This window comes from Pseudophryne corroboree, chromosome 9 (genome assembly GCF_028390025.1).
Source record: "Pseudophryne corroboree isolate aPseCor3 chromosome 9, aPseCor3.hap2, whole genome shotgun sequence".
NCBI classification, from domain to species: Eukaryota; Metazoa; Chordata; class Amphibia; order Anura; family Myobatrachidae; genus Pseudophryne; species Pseudophryne corroboree.
Genome location: NC_086452.1, coordinates 288,686,306 through 288,703,977, shown reverse-complemented (window position 1 = coordinate 288,703,977; position 17,672 = coordinate 288,686,306). Strand labels below are relative to the sequence as shown.

The following is a 17,672-nucleotide window of genomic DNA, read 5'->3' as shown; positions in this document are numbered from 1 at the left end:
TATTTGCAGTAGTGTTGCTAGTTATTGCTTCTGTTACACGGAGATTGTGTTTCGGTTATGTTTAGCCTGTTGCTGTTTTGGTTCATGCTGTTAACTGGTATTTCTTAAAAGCCATGCTGTACGGTGTGTGGTGGTGTGGGCTGGTATGTATCTCACCTTTAGTTAACAAATATCCTTTTCCTCGAAATGTCCGTCTCCCTGGGCACAGTTCCTATAACTGAGGTCTGGAGGAGGGGCATAGAGGAAGGAGCCAGTTCACACCCATTTAAAATCTTAAAGTGCCCATGTCTCCTGTGGATCCCGTCTATACCCCCATGGTCCTTTTGGAGTCCCCAGCATCCTCTACGGACTAGGAGAAAAAGATTTACCGGTAGGTATTAAAATCCTATTTTTGGTCGTGCTGCATATTTAATGAAGGCAGACTGGGCTGGTGTTTTCATAGTCAAACACTGTGCAATCTAACACCTTTGATTAGTGGGACATTTGTCTCAGCTGTAGTTGTGTCAGTTTACCATAGTACTGTATATCTGTAGCTTCAACCATGCACAGCTGTGCGTTCCAATACTCAAAGCGTACCTATCTTTAAGCGTTTTGAAAATTAACAGTTAAAAAAAACAGTTGAACAAACATTGAACAACCTCAAGAAAGAATTCAGGAACATTATATTCACTCACCAAACCTCTGCAATGAAATCACCAGGATCAGGCCTACTAACCCTCTGGCAGAGAACATCAGTAGTGCCTTACAGGCCTACCCCTCAAGGTGAGCAGGGAGCACGTGGAGGGGGGGGGGGGAGCACCAAGGTCAGGCCCAGCAGGGTAGTTTTCATCGGATTTTGGTGTGCTCCCCACATTCTCATACCCCCCCTTACTGCTCCTATTAGACCAGGATAATCGCCCTCTTTTCATTGTTTACCTGCAAAGGTGATCTCACCATGGGGGTAATTCCAAGTTGATCGCAGCAGGATTTTTGTAAGCAATTGGGCAAAACCATGTGCACTGCAGGGGAGGCAGATATAACATGTGCAAAGAGAGTTAGATTTGGGTGTGGTGAGTTCAATCTGCAATCTAAATTGCAATGTAAAAATAAAGCAGCCAGTATTTACCCTGCACAGAAATAAAATAACCCACCCAAATCTAACTCTTTCTGCACATGTTATATCTGCCATCCCTGCAGTGCACATGGTTTTGCCCAATTGCTATCAAAAATCCTGCTGTGATCAGCTTGGAATTACCCCCCATGTGCTTTCTTTATAAAAAAAAAAAAAACTTTTACTGCATACTTCCACCCCACCGTGTGGCATTCCTGTGAGGTGTACCTCCACTGATTGCACACCCTGCTAGCAGCATCTAACACAGTGCACCCCAAATGAGGGCCTCTGATGGTTCCTCTGCGGGCAGGATGTGCCTCAAGTGGATTGTTCATACAGGTTATATCATACGACTACACTAGTGCCTGTTCTCCCATGTATGCATTGGGCCCATGTATGGCGGCTTACCTCCCAGTGTAACCTCCGTAGTGCACCCAACATGGCTGCCTCATCTGGTATGCTTGTGGATGGGATGAAAATACATGGTCCTGATAGTTTTGTTGGTACCCTACGCTGAACGTAAGGATGCTGCAATCACCCCCATTTCTCTAACGTCCTAAGTGGATGCTGGGGACTCCGTCAGGACCATGGGGAATAGCGGCTCCGCAGGAGACAGGGCACAGAAATAAAGCTTTAGGATTAGGTGGTGTGTACTGGCTCCTCCCCCTATGACCCTCCTCCAAGCCTTAGTTAGGTTTTTGTGCCCGTCCGAGCAGGGTGCAATCTAGGTGGCTCTCCTAAAGAGCTGCTTAGAAAAAGTTTTTAGGTTTTTTATTTTCAGTGAGTCCTGCTGGCAACAGGCTCACTGCATCGAGGGACTTAGGGGAGAGAATTTCAACTCACCTGCGTGCAGGATGGATTGGATTCTTAGGCTACTGGACACCATTAGCTCCAGAGGGAGTCGGAACACAGGTCTCACCCTGGGGTTCGTCCCGGAGCCGCGCCGCCGACCCCCCTTACAGATGCTGAAGATTGAAGGTCCGGAAACAGGCGGCAGAAGGCTCTTCAGTCTTCATGAAGGTAGCGCACAGCACTGCAGCTGTGCGCCATTGTTGTCACACACTTCACACCAAGCGGTCACGGAGGGTGCAGGGCGCTGCTGGGGGCGCCCTGGGCAGCAATATTTAATACCTTATGGCAAAAGAATACATCACATATAGCCATTGAGGCTATATGTATGTATTTAACCCATGCCAGTTATCTAAAACTACGGGAGAAAAGCCCGCCGAAATAGGGGGCGGGGCTTATTCTCCTCAGCACACAGCGCCATTTTCCTGCTCAGCTCCGCTGTGAGGAAGGCTCCCAGGACTCTCCCCTGCACTGCACTACAGAAACAGGGTAAAACAGAGAGGGGGGGCACTTTTTTGGCGATATTTTGATATATTTAAGCTGCTATAAAGAACAACACTTATATAAGGTTGTTCCCATATATATTATAGCGCTTGGGTGTGTGCTGGCAAACTCTCCCTCTGTCTCCCCAAAGGGCTAGTGGGGTCCTGTCTTCGATAAGAGCATTCCCTGTGTGTCTGCTGTGTGTCGGTACGTGTGTGTCGACATGTATGAGGACGATGTTGGTGTGGAGGCAGAGCAATTGCCGATAATGGTGATGTCACCCCCCAGGGAGTCGACACCGGAATGGATGGCTTTGTTTATGGAATTACGTGATAATGTCAGCACATTACAAAAATCAGTTGACGACATGAGACAGCCGGCAAACCAGTTAGTACCTGCCCAGGCGTCTCAGACACCGTCAGGGGCTGTAAAGCGCCCTTTACCTCAGTCGGTCGACACAGACCCAGACACAGACACTGAATCTAGTGTCGACGGTGATGAAACAAACGTATTTTCAAGTAGGGCCACACGTTATATGATCACGGCAATGAAGGAGGCTTTGCATATCTCTGATACTGCAAGTACCACAAAAAGGGGTATTATGTGGGGGGTGAAAAAACTACCTGTAGTTTTTCCTGAATCAGAGGAATTAAATGATGTATGTGATGAAGCGTGGGTTAACCCAGATAGAAAAATGCTAATTTCAAAAAAGTTATTAGCATTATACCCTTTCCCGCCAGAGGTTAGGGCGCGCTGGGAAACACCCCCTAGGGTGGATAAGGCGCTCACACGCTTATCAAAACAAGTGGCGTTACCGTCTCCTGATACGGCCGCCCTCAGGGATCCAGCTGATAGGAGACTGGAAACTACCCTAAAAAGTATATACACACATACTGGTGTTATACTGCGACCAGCCATCGCCTCAGCCTGGATGTGCAGTGCTGGGGTCGTCTGGTTGGATTCCCTGACTGAAAATATTGATACCCTGGATAGGGACAGTATTTTATTGACTATAGAGCAATTAAAGGATGCATTCCTTTATATGCGAGATGCTCAGAGAGATATTTGCACTCTGGCATCGAGAGTAAATGCGATGTCCATATCTGCCAGAAGGAGTTTATGGACGCGACAGTGGTCAGGTGATGCGGATTCCAAACGACATATGGAAGTATTGCCGTATAAAGGGGAGGAATTATTTGGCGTCGGTCTATCGGATCTGGTGGCCACGGCAACTGCCGGAAAATCCACCTTTTTACCTCAGACCCCCTCCCAACAGAAAAAGACACCGTCTTTTCAGCCGCAGTCCTTTCGGTCCTATAAGAACAAGCGGACAAAAGGACAGTCATATCTGCCTCGGGGCAGAGGAAGGGGTAAGAGAGGGCAGCAAGCAGCCCCTGCCCAGGAACAGAAGCCCTCCCAGGGTTCTGCAAAGCCCTCAGCATGACGCTGGGGCCTTACAAGCGGACTCAGGAGCGGTGGGGGGTCGACTCAAGAATTTCAGCGCACAGTGGGCTTGCTCACAGGTGGACCCCTGGATTCTGCAGGTAGTATCTCAGGGTTACAGGTTGGAATTCGAGAAGTCTCCCCCTCGCCGGTTCCTAAAGTCTGCTTTGCCAACGTCTCCCTCAGACAGGGCGACGGTATTGGAAGCCATTCACAAGCTGTTTTCTCAGCAGGTGATAGTCAAGGTACCCCTCCTACAACAGGGAAAGGGGTATTACTCCACGCTATTTGTGGTACCGAAGCCGGACGGCTCGGTAAGACCTATTCTAAATCTGAAATCTTTGAACCTGTACATACAAAAATTCAAGTTCAAGATGGAGTCACTCAGAGCAGTGATAGCGAATCTGGAAGAAGGGGACTTTATGGTGTCCCTGGACATAAAGGATGCTTACCTACATGTCCCAAATTTGCCCTTCACATCAAGGGTACCTCAGGTTCGTGGTGCAAAACTGTCATTATCAGTTTCAGACGCTGCCGTTTGGATTGTCCACGGCACCTCGGGTCTTTACCAAGGTAATGGCCGAAATGATGATTCTTCTGCGAAGAAGAGGCGTATTAATTATCCCTTACTTGGACGATCTCCTGATAAGGGCAAGGTCCAGAGAACAGCTGGAGGACGGAGTAGCACTAACCCAACTAGTGCTGCAACAACACGGGTGGATTCTGAATTTTCCAAAATCTCAGTTGACCCCGACGACACGTCTGCTGTTCCTGGGAATGATTCTGGACACGGTTCAGAAAAAGGTGTTTCTTCCGGAGGAGAAAGCCAGGGAGTTATCCGAACTTGTCAGGAACCTCCTAAAACCAGGGAAAGTGTCTGTGCATCAATGCACAAGAGTCCTGGGAAAGATGGTGGCTTCTTACGAAGCGATTCCATTCGGCAGATTCCACGCACGAACTTTTCAGTGGGATCTGCTGGACAAATGGTCCGGATCGCATCTGCAGATGCATCAGCGGATAACCTTATCGCCACGGACAAGGGTGTCTCTTCTGTGGTGGTTGCAGAGTGCTCATCTGTTAGAGGGCTGCAGATTCGGCATACAGGACTGGGTCCTGGTGACCACGGATGCCAGTCTGAGAGGCTGGGGAGCGGTCACACAGGGAAGAAACTTCCAGGGAGTATGGTCAAGCCTGGAGATGTCTCTTCACATAAATATACTGGAGCTAAGAGCGATTTACAATGCTCTAAGTCTGGCAAAACCCCTGCTTCAGGGTCAGCCGGTGTTGATCCAGTCGGACAACATCACGGCAGTCGCCCACGTAAACAGACAGGGCGGCACAAGAAGCAGGACAGCAATGGCAGAAGCTGCAAGGATTCTTCGCTGGGCGGAAGATCATGTGATAGCACTGTCAGCAGTATTCATTCCGGGAGTGGACAACTGGGAAGCAGACTTCCTCAGCAGACACGATCTACACCCGGGAGAGTGGGGACTTCATCCAGAAGTCTTCCACATGATTGTGAACCGTTGGGAAAAACCAATGGTGGATATGATGGCGTCCCGCCTCAACAAAAAACTGGACAGGTATTGCGCCAGGTCAAGAGACCCTCAGGCAATAGCTGTGGACGCTCTGGTAACACCGTGGGTGTTCCAGTCAGTGTATGTGTTCCCTCCTCTGCCTCTCATACCAAAGGTACTGAGAATTATACGGCAAAAGGGAGTAAGAACGATACTAGTGGCTCCGGATTGGCCAAGAAGAACTTGGTACCCGGAACTTCAAGAGATGCTCACGAAGGATCCGTGGCCTCTACCTCTAAGACCGGACCTGCTTCAGCAGGGACCGTGTCTATTCCAAGACTTACCGCGGCTGCGTTTGACGGCATGGCGGTTGAACGCCGAATTCTAAGGGAAAAAGGCATTCCGGAAGAGGTCATTCCTACACTGGTAAAAGCCAGGAAGGAGGTGACTGCACAACATTATCACCGCATTTGGAGAAAATATGTTGCGTGGTGTGAGGCCAGGAAGGCCCCCACGGAGGAATTTCAACTGGGTCGATTCCTACATTTCCTGCAAACAGGATTGTCTATGGGCCTCAAATTGGGGTCCATTAAGGTTCAAATTTCGGCCCTGTCGATTTTCTTCCAGAAAGAATTGGCTTCAGTTCCTGAAGTCCAGACTTTTGTAAAAGGAGTACTACATATACAGCCCCCGGTTGTGCCCCCAGTGGCACCGTGGGATCTTAATGTAGTCTTGGATTTTCTCAAATCCCATTGGTTTGAGCCGCTCAAATCGGTGGAGTTGAAGTATCTTACATGGAAAGTAACCATGCTACTGGCCCTGGCTTCAGCCAGGAGAGTATCAGAATTGGCGGCTTTATCATATAAGAGCCCATATCTGATTTTCCATACGGACAGGGCAGAACTGCGGACACGTCCTCATTTTCTGCCTAAGGTGGTGTCAGCGTTTCACCTGATCCAGCCTATTGTGGTGCCTGCGGCTACTAACGATTTGGAGGATTCCAAGTTGTTGGACGTGGTCCGGGCATTGAAAATATATATTTCAAGAACGGCGGGAGTCAGAAAGTCTGACTCACTGTTTATATTGTATGCACCCAACAAGATGGGTGCTCCTGCTTCTAAGCAGACGATTGCTCGTTGGATTTGTAGCACAATTCAACTTGCACATTCTGTGGCAGGCTTGCCACAACCTAAATCTGTCAAGGCCCATTCCACAAGGAAAGTGGGCTCATCCTGGGCGGCTGCCCGGGGGGTCTCGGCATTACAACTCTGCCGAGCTGCTACTTGGTCAGGGGCAAACACATTTGCAAAATTCTACAAATTTGATACCCTGGCTGAGGAGGACCTGGAGTTCTCTCATTCGGTGCTGCAGAGTCATCCGCACTCTCCCGCCCGTTTGGGAGCTTTGGTATAATCCCCATGGTCCTGACGGAGTCCCCAGCATCCACTTAGGACGTTAGAGAAAATAAGAATTTACTTACCGATAATTCTATTTCTCGTAGTCCGTAGTGGATGCTGGGCGCCCATCCCAAGTGCGGATTGTCTGCAATACTTGTACATAGTTATTGTTACAAACAAATTCGGGTTGTTATTGTTGTGAGCCGTCTGTTCAGAGGTTCCTACGTTTGTCATACTGTTAACTGGGTTCAGATCACAAGTTATACGGTGTGATTGGTGTGGCTGGTATGAGTCTTACCCGGGATTCAATATCCTTCCTTATTGTGTACGCTTGTCCGGGCACAGTATCCTAACTGAGGCTTGGAGGAGGGTCATAGGGGGAGGAGCCAGTACACACTACCTAATCCTAAAGCTTTATTTTTGTGCCCTGTCTCCTGCGGAGCCGCTATTCCCCATGGTCCTGACGGAGTCCCCAGCATCCACTACGGACTACGAGAAATAGAATTATCGGTAAGTAAATTCTTATTTTGGTGTAATCTCTTCTAGGGGTGGACTGTTCCACCAAAGGTAATCCTACGCAGTGCGCCCAAGATGGCTGCCGCACCTGGTACCCTGTGAGGGTGGAATACACAGCCCATGGAAGCTATTACCCAAAATGCCTACACCAATCCTGCATTATGATTACTCTATGCATTCTAGGTTTTCATTTTTATGTCTGTGTGGCCTAGTATTGCTGTATTAATCTTCTGTATTATGTTTATTGTTTTGATGTCTGTAAAGCGCCTTGAGTCCTGTTTGGAGAAAGAGCGTGTTATAAAGAAAATTATTATTAGTAGTGTAATTACAGATGCGCGTGCATTGAAAGATATAAAGAGTACACAATAAAGAGAGTACCGGACTTACTGGTTGTTGCGCTGGTCCCCGGTATGGCCGTGAAGCTGTGGCGTCGGGCCCTTCGCCACCTTATCTGCTGACGCCCTGGGTGCAAAAAGGAATGTACAGTGCCCTTAGATACATTACTGCACATACTGAATGATGTAACAGTAAATAATGGCTGGGGAGGTGCTTAGGTACACGGGGTAGCAGTCATTGGGTGCACCACACTAAGGTCGACAGTCATTATGTCGACCACTATTGGTTGACATGGTCTATAGGTGGACATATGCTAGGTCGTCATGAAAAAAGGTCAACATGGTACTATTGAAATTTTTGGGTATTTTCTTCGTAGAGTGACCGGGAACCCCAATTAGTGCACCGTGTCCCCTCGTCATACTTCGGGCAAAGTGCTCGCTGCGCTCACCACAGGTTACCATTCACAATTGTAGTCCACATGGGTCGTAAAGTATGAAAAATTGAATAATAAAATAAATTGTGAAAAGATCATGTCATTCTTTTTCCATGTTGACCAAGCACATGTCGACCTATAGTATAGACCATGTCGTCCAAGCAATGACGGTCGACCTAATGATCGTAACCCGGCACACACATACAGTGAACACAGTGGGAATGAATAATAATGAGTGATACTGAAGTGGGAGAGGTGCAGAATGCTGCTTTTAGTTTGACAGTGTAGGGAGCACTAATTCACAAAATGTGAAAACTGTATGTTAAGAAATACCAGGTATCCGTACACAATCTAAAGACAAAATCCATATACAGTAAAGTAGTGTGAATTGGGCCGGAGCACACATTAAGCCAAACAGTATGCCACTACAGCGGATACTGATTGGCTATAGCGTATAATGTACATTACTTAAATAGTAATAATGTGCAGTACTGGACTGTACTTACTCGTCATTAGCGACAGCTGGAGCAATTCTATTTTCCTGGGCTCCCTGGTGACAAGGTAACTCCACTTCCTCTGAAGTGACCTAATGCTGCGGGACCGGCCATATTTTGCCAGGATTTCACGGCGGGCTTGATTATAAGCCCTCCGCTTCTCCCTGTTCGGCAGTCGCCAGTCCCGCCACCTCTGAAGGATCAGGAGCTACCCTTTAATATAGCGTCTGCCTGTTGTCGCCATTTTGAATACAGTACACACACTAGCACCTGATGCAAGGTGCTGGATGCAGCAAACTGCCCCTGCTAGGGATCGAACCGAGGGGGCATGCACTGCAAGCGCCTTACTCTAACCGCTAGGCCACAGGTCTCTCTGGTAAGAGTAAGCACTCCTGATGTATTTGTGGTGTGACCTATACTTTATTTAAAAAATAATAAATTAAAAAAAACTGATTGAATCCGCCAACCGTGTCGGAAAAGCAATGGGAGACCATCTGGGAGTCATATTAATGAGATAGGGACCCAGTGGCACTGTGCATTAAATATTTCTGCCCATTTGAAGCAACTGAACCGGAAATGCTGTCCGAAATATTAATGCTGTTTATGCTAATACAATCCGGGATTTTGTACACAATGTAACGACAAAATGAATTGAGTGAACAGGGCGGCAGCGTGGCATTGTATTTTGCAGAAGGGAACTTTTTTATATAAAGGGAAGTAGCAACACACCAAATAGCTTTATTGTATTAAAAAATAATAAATACATAAAAAATAATAATAATTGCGCGCCCCACTGGGTATCGAACACGGGATGCACGCATTGCAGGCGGACACTGTATTCGTAATGCCACAGCCGACCATGGTACAAGCAGGCCCTCTGGGTGTATATGTGATGTGTTTTATCTGATTGCTTTAAAAAAAAACAACAACAAATTGAATCTGCCAACAGTGTCGGAAAAGCAATGGAGACCATCTGGGAGTCATTAATGAGATAGGGACCCAGTGGTACTGTGCATTAAAATTTCTGGCCATTTGAAGCAACTGAACCAGAAATGCTGTCTGAAATATTAATGCTGTTTATTCTAATACAATTTGGGATTTTGTACACAACGTAACGACAAAATGACTTGAGTGAACAGGGCGGCAGCATGGCATTGTATTTTGTAGAAGCAGACTTTTTTTTATAAAAGGAAGTGATTAATGGTTCTTTATTGTCACAATAAATGTCAGCCAACCAGCAGGCAGCGGTAGGAAGGGTCCATTGGCTATTTGAGGCATGCGCTGTACAGTTTCGGAAAAGCGACATCTGGTGGACAGAAAATAGAATGCACGTTACTATTATAATGTGACGCTAGATTTATAACGCAACTTATAACGGACGTCATAGCGAAAGGAGTCGGCGCGAGTTGCATGGCGCCCGTTACGCGGTACGCAGCAACGATATAGGAGGACACATCTGTATCAGCCACAATCAAATCCTCTTTCTTTCGCAGAGGAACATAGCCAGAATCAAGCACTTAATTCCCTCAGATGATCTGCCAAAAGTCTTCCATGCATTTGTATTATCTCTATTAGACTGCTGTAATGCCCTCTACCTTGGTCTCCCAGCTAAAGAATTGCAACGCTTACAGCTGGTGCAAAACACAGCTACCAGGCTGTTAACCGACCAGCCCCGTTCTAGCCACATAACACCCATACTCTACTACCTTCACTGGCTGCCTGTAAGATGGCGAATCATCTTCAAGCTTACTGAATTTCAAAGCACTACATGACCAGGGCCCAAGGTACCTGAACCAGCTTCTAATCCCATATTGCCCATCTCGATTACTGCGATCTGCGGATGACGGACTTTTAGCAGTACCTAGACTCTCCAGTAATTCATCTGGGAGTCGAGCTTTTAGTCATGCAGCTCCGACTCTATGGAACTCACTTCCCTGCACAGTGCGAGAGGCCCCAACTATAGAATCCTTCAAAAGTAGACTCAAGACTTTCCTGTTTACTCAAGCATTTCCATAATGTCCCTTTAGTATCTACATGCTTCTGTATTTTATGAAAAGCTTTTCTGTACGTTATTTTCTGTACTATATTATGCTATGTATCTGTTAAGCGCCTTGAGTCCTATTGGAATATAAAATTATTATTATTACTATTAAATTCAGAAGTAACACAAAACATAAATGAAAACATGTTTTTATTTTTGAAAGTGTAAATGTAACTATTGTGTGTATATAGGAGTTAAAATTAAATTTAACTTTAGTGATGCATATGGTTAAATCCAAGATTTGTGTCCATTATGAGCTATAAATTGTACTGCTTTCCTCCAGTGTCATAAATGAGTAGGTGAAAATAAATACTCCTTTTCCTACTGCCAGCAATAGCCTAGGTTATTGCACATGAGCGCACAGCAAACCAGGTTGCAGCGCAGTCTGAAAAGGGTCAGTTGAAATAATCTGGTTTGAGCGACCTGGTATTTCAACTCTGTTAGCGAGCTGGGCTTAACACATGTTCAGTTCGGCTTGCGGTGTGAACAGGTAAGCCAGGTCGATGTGACCCGGCACCTGTTCACTACATAGGAAGAGGCGGCGCTTGGAAATGATCTCCAATCATATTGCCGGGTCGGGCCGCCTTTCTGAATATCTCAGCCGCGTCACACCCGGGTAGGAACCATGTACATATCCCGGGTGCGACCCAGCTTATGTGGTCTGAAAGTAGTATAAGAAGGTTCTTGAATGAGTTTAATGGACGATTGATGTGGATTTGGTGTGCTGTACTTTCTTTTTTTTTTTATTATTATTTTTACCTTATTTTCCCTTGCGTCCTAGTGGATACTGGGGTTCCATTTAGTACCATGGAACCCCACTAGGAGCCATTGGCACTTTAAGAATTTGATAGTGTGGGCTGGCTCCTCCCTCTATGCCTTTGCTACCAGACTCAGTTTAGAAAATGTGCCCGGAGGAGCCGGTCACACTAATGGAAGCTCTTGAAGAGTTCTGCATTTATTTTATATGTTTGTTTTCTGCTGCGGGTACACTGGGCTACACAGGGAATGACATTGGGGGGTGTAGAGTAGGATCTTGAATCGATGCACCAACAGGCTAAAAGCTTTGACTGTTCCCAGAATGCATAGCGCCGCCTCCTCTATAACCCCACCTCCGTGCACAGGAACTCAGGTTTGTAGTTGGTTCCATGCAGTGCAGGCATACAACAGGTGGGCTGCTCCAGCAGCCCTCAGAAGAGCTTTTTCTCATACATCCTAGAGAATGCTGGGGATGCTTCAAGAACCATGGGGTATAGACGGGATCCACAGGAGACATGGGCACACTATAAGACTTTGAATGGGTGTGAACTGGCTCCTCCCTCTATGCCCCTCCTCTAGACTCCAGTTAGATTCTGTGCCCAGTGAGACTGGATGCACACTGATGAGCTCTCCAGAGTTTCTCAGAAAAAGACTTGTTAGGTTTATTATTTTCAGGGAGACCTGCTGGCTACAGGCTCCCTGCATCGTGGGACTGAGGGGAGAGAAGCAGACCTACTTCTCTGAGTTCAAAGGCTCTGCTTCTTAGGCTACTGGACACCATTAGCTCCAGAGGGTTCGATCACTTGGTGTGCCTAGCTGCATGTTCCCGGAGCCGCGCCGTCACCCCCCTCACAGAGCCAGAAGACAGAAGCCGGGTGAGTATGAGAAGATCAGAAGACTTCAGTGACGGCAGAAGACGGCGTTTGAGGTACCGCACAGCGCGCCATGCTCCCACACATAACACGGCACTGCAGGGCGCAGGGGGGGGGGTGCCCTGGGCACCATGGGAACCTCAAACAGCACTGGCATAAGTAAAAACAGTGCCTAGGCACTAGTTAAGGGACCCCCACCAGTATAAATATAAATTTAAGCGGGACTGACGCGCGCCATGTAGTGGGCGGGGCTTAGCCCACACAGCTTTGACCAGCGCCATTTTCTCTTCACAGAAGCTGCAGAGACGTTGGCCCTGACCTCCACACTGCTGTACAAGTAACAGGGTGCAAAATGGGGGGGGGGGGGGGCACAAGTGATTTGGTGCTAATTTATATATATATATATATATGTATTAGGAAACAGGGATTGATATTGCGCCACTTGTGATACAAACAGATATGTTAAGAGTGAACTTCGGCAATCTATATAGACACTCCCCTATGTACCTAATGGGGCGTCAGCTGGATCCTTCAAATGAGTACAGTGATGGTGATTCCCTGGATGAGATTTGTTAAAAACGGGGGGGATGAAGGATATATAGCGACCCAGGTGTCAGTATAATAAGTATATAGTTGCCAATTATAGTAATATAAAAAGGTATTTATTCACATATAATTAAATATACAAGAAACATCTAAAAAATGGGACAATGATAAAACACAACTGAACTAAAAGCACTTATTTATTTATTATTTTATTAACAGTTTCTTATATAGCGCAGCATATTCCGTTGCGCTTTACAATTAGAACAACAGTAATAGAACAAAACTGGGTAAAAACAGACAGACATAGAGGTAGGAAGGCCCTGCTCGCAAGCTTACAATCTTAAATGAATTATATAAAAACTACAATAAAAGCAAGTATAAGAGCGAGTATAAGAATTTTTTCTTATCTTAAATGAGGTAGGTGAAGGTTTCCAACGCGTTTCGTCTAATGAGACTTCAAAGGGTAAGGGTACAATGGACCTGTGAGTCTATTTATAGCAGTTATAGCATGGTGGGAGGGTCATATCTTAGCAGGGAGTCATGTGATACAATCAAGTTTGAAATACAGTTAGTCTATTTATAAAATGCAGTCTGAAAGGTGCCAGGCAATTATAAATCCACATCTAGTGAAAACGATTTGATCTGAGCGGTTTTTGAGAGGTTAAACAGTGTGAAAAGTCCATTAGTAGTATAATCATGGCACTTCCGCCCCACTTCCGGTGACGGAGGCCGCGATACGTCACTTCCGCCCCACTTCCGCTACCGTCTGCGCATGCGCCCACGGCGGTGCGATGTCACTGTTTTGATCCACACAGCAGCCTTGTCTACCAGGGAATAAGGAGTCTTTATAGTGTGTCCTCTCCCGGCGGCCATGTTTGGTGGGATTTTGTCTATTCTTTACAGGTGTTCGTGGCCATTTTCCAGTAGATTGTCTGGCCCAGCATTAGTCCGGTAACCATGGTTATCGTTCCATATGGAAAAAAAAGAGTAGATATATAGTATCAGGAATCAGTTCAAAATCAAATATTTACGTCTTCCAAGTGGTGGTAGCATAATATCTCATATTGTAGGGCAAGTGCTTATTTAACAGTACTGAAATTTACTTCATAAAGTGCTTGTGCATTGAATGTGCTGTTTTACAGGGATGGCTCTAAATAAATTGTGCGCAGAAATATTTATGATATTGGAGTGGCAGTGTTATTATGGTGCATAGAGTATTTAAATCAGTGCAGTATATAGCAGTATTCCTATGGTTCGTGATTTTGTATACTAAATGCAGATAGTGTTTACCTTTCTCAGGCCTCTCTGAATTACTGTTTCGTACAGTACCTGATCTTCCCAGATGGTCTCCCCTACTGGTACTGATCAGGCCCAGCGCTGCTTGGCTTCCAAGATCAGGCGTGTTTGGGCATTTCCAGCGTGGTATGACTGTAGCTATGTTGTGCCTTATGGATTCACACTCTTCATTTAGTGACATAGATGAATTTAATATGCAAATTAGGTGATGTAAAAGTGACTATTGAAGTGAGATGGTGGGGGGGGGGAGGGGGAAGGGGGTTGGGAGGGAGGGTGGAGGAGGGGAATATATATATATATATATATATATATATATATATATATGTAAAGCGCTAACAGGTCTGGGCAGCCTTTTTACTCGCTTCAGTACCGGGATAGGCGCTGGGTTGTGAGCTGGCAGAACCCCCTCTGTGTCTCTCTTACAGGCTTTGTTGTGGGTCTGTCTCCTATAGCCCCAGTGTGGTTGTGAGTGTCGGTACGTGTGTGTCGACATGTCTGAGGCTGAGTGCTCTTCCCAGGAGGAGGCTGGAGTGGGGACAGAAATTACTGTGAGAGTGACCGTGTCGGCACGGCCGACAGATGATTGGGTAAATATGTGGAGTGTTTTAAATGCAAATGTGACTCGGTTGACTAAGAGATTTGATAAATCTGAGTCTAAGAACCAGACATGAAGGAAATCCATGGTAGATGCTTTGTCACAAGCCCAGACCCCTTCGGGGTCACAGAAACGTGCATTTACCCAGATAGCTGTTACAGATACCGACACGGACTCTGATTCCAGTGTCGACTATAGTCATGCCAGATTAAATCCAAAACTGGCTAAACAGTATTCAGTACATGATTATGGCGATAAAAGAAGTGTTGCATATAACAGAGGACCCTACTGTTCCTGATACAAGGGTCTGTATGTTTAAAGGAAAGAAACCTGAGGTAACGTTTCCTCCCTCTCATGAACTGAAAAGGCTTGGGAAAATCCTGACAAGAAGATACAGGTTCCCAAAAGAATTCCAGTGACATATCCGTTTCCATTTGGGGACAGGGAAAGGTGGGAGTCAACCCCCACGGTAGACAAAGCTTTATCGCGTCTGTCCAAAAAGGTGGCGCTTCCGTCTCCTGACACGGCAGCCCTAAAAGATCCTGCGAATCGTAAGCAGGAAAATACACTAAAATCCATTTATGTCACTACGGGTACGCTACTCAGGCCTGCTGTTGCTTCGGCATGGGTGAGTAGCGCTATTGAAAAGTGGGTAGATAACTTGTCATCTGAGATAGATACCCTAGACAGGTATAGCGTGCTTTTAACTCTGGGTCATATCAGGGACGCTGCAGCATATTTAAAAGAAGCTGTAAGGGATATTGGCCTTTTGGGATCAAGGGCCAATACCATGGCAGTCTCAGCAAGGAGAGCATTGTGGATTCATCAATGGAATGCTGACGCTGACTCTAAGAAGGCGATAGAGTCTCTACCGTTTAACGGTAGGGTCTTTTTTGGTGACTGCCTCACTGACCTGGTGTCTACGGCTACCGCGGTCTTTTTTGGTGACTGCCTCACTGACCTGGTGTCTACGGCTACCGCGGGTAAGTCTTCATTTTTACCTTATGTTCCTGCACAGCAGAAGAAAACGCCTCACTATCAGATGCAGACCTTTCGGCCCAATAAATTCAAAAAAGGACGTGGGTCCTCCTTCCTTGCTGCGAGGGGAAGAGGAAGGGGACAAAGGTCACAGGCTGTGGCAAGTTCCCAAGAGCAGAAGTCCTCTCCGGCTTCTACCAAATCCACCGCATGACGCTGGGGCTCCTCTGCGGGAGTCCGTACCGGTGGGGGCATGTCTCCAACTCTTCCGACAGGTCTGGGTGCACTCGGACCTGGAACCTTGGATAGTAGAAATAGTAACCCAAGGATACAGGTTAGAGTTTCAAGACGTGCCCCCTCACCGATTTTTCAGATCGGCCTTGCCAGCTTCTCTTCTAGAAAGGGAGGTAGTAAGCGCTGCGATACTAAAGTTGTGTCAAAATCAAGTAATTGTCACAGTGCCCCCGTCACAACAGGGGGAAGGCTTTTATTCGAGCCTGTTCGTGGTCCCGAAGCCGGATGGCTCAGTCAGACCGATTCTGAACCTAAAATCCCTCAATTTCTTTCTAAAAAAATTCAAATTCAAGATGGAATCTCTCCAAGCAGTGATCTCCAGTCTGGAGGAGGGGGATTTTATGGTGTCAGTCGACATAAAGGATGCCTACTTGCATGTCCCCATATATCCTCCACATCAGGCTTACCTGAGATTTGCTGTTCAGTATTGTCATTACCAATTTCAGACGTTGCCGTTTGGTCTGTCCACGGCTCCGAGGATTTTCACCAAAGTAATGGCAGAAATGATGGTTCTCCTGCACAAGCAGGGAATCACAATTATCCCGTACTTGGACGATCTCCTCATATAGGCGAGATCCAAGGAGCAATTGCTGAAAAACTTTTTGTCCTTTCACTGACTATTCTGGAACAACATGTTTGGCTCCTAAATTTGCCAAAATCACAGTTGGATCCGACGACACGGCTGTCGTTCCTGGGTATGATTCTGGATACAGAATTGCAGAGAGTTTTTCTTCCAGTGGAAAAAGCTCTGGAAATACAGAACATGGTAAAACAGATTCTGAAACCAGCAAAGGTGTCAGTTCTTCAATACACTCGGTTGCTGGGGAAGATGGTGGCGGCCTACAAGGCCATTCCGTATGGCAGGTTCCATGCCAGGGTGTTTCAGTGGGACCTGTTGGACAAGTGGTCCGGGTCTCACCTGGACATGCACCGGAAAATAATTCCATCTCCCAGGACCAGTATCTCCCTTCTGTGGTGGCTGCACAGTTCTCACCTTCTGGAGGGACGCAGGTTCGGGATTCAGGATTGGATCCTGGTGACCACAGATGCAAGCCTCCGAGGCTGGGGAGCAGTCACACAGAGAAGAAACTTTCAGGGAAAGTGGTCAAGCCAGGAAGCTTGTCTACACATAAACATTCTGAAATTAAGGGCCATTTACAACGGCATCCTGCAAGCAGAGCATTTTCTTCGAGGTCTGCCTGTCTTGATTCAGTCAGACAACGTGACAGCAATGGCGTACATAAACCGCCAGGGCGGAACAAGGTGCAGAGTGGCGATGGCCGAGGCCACGAAGATTCTTCGCTGGGAGGAAAGACATGCCAGCGCTCTGTCAGCAGTCTTCATTCCAGAAGTGGACAACTGGGAAGCAGACTTCCTCAGCAGACACGATCTCCATCCAGGAGAGTGGGGTCTTCATCGAGAGGTCTTTGCAGAAGTGACAAGTCGTTGGGGAGTTCCTCAAGTAGACATGATGGCGTCCCGCCTCAACAAGAAACGTCAGAGATATTGTTCCAGGTCAAGGGACCCTCAAGCGATAGAGGTGCATGCCCTAGTGACACCGTGGGTGTTTTCTTCGGTATATGTATTCCCTCCACTTCCACTCATTCCAAAGGTGATAAAAAATGATAAGAACAAGGGTTCAGGCGATACTCATTGTTCCGGATTGGACAAGAAGTGCCTGGTATCCAGATCTTCAGGAGTTGCTCATAGAAGTTCCCTGGCCTCTTCCTTTCGGG

General features: G+C 46.8%; 1 protein-coding gene and 1 pseudogene across 3 annotated transcripts in view; one reads left to right on the top strand and one right to left on the bottom strand.

Moving 5' to 3' along the window:
* The window catches only part of CENPM (centromere protein M), a 412,428-nt gene that overhangs the window by 191,281 nt on the left and 203,475 nt on the right, over positions 1-17,672 (top strand). The window lies entirely within an intron of this gene.
* On the bottom strand, positions 14,091-14,209 carry LOC134964315 (5S ribosomal RNA; annotated as a pseudogene).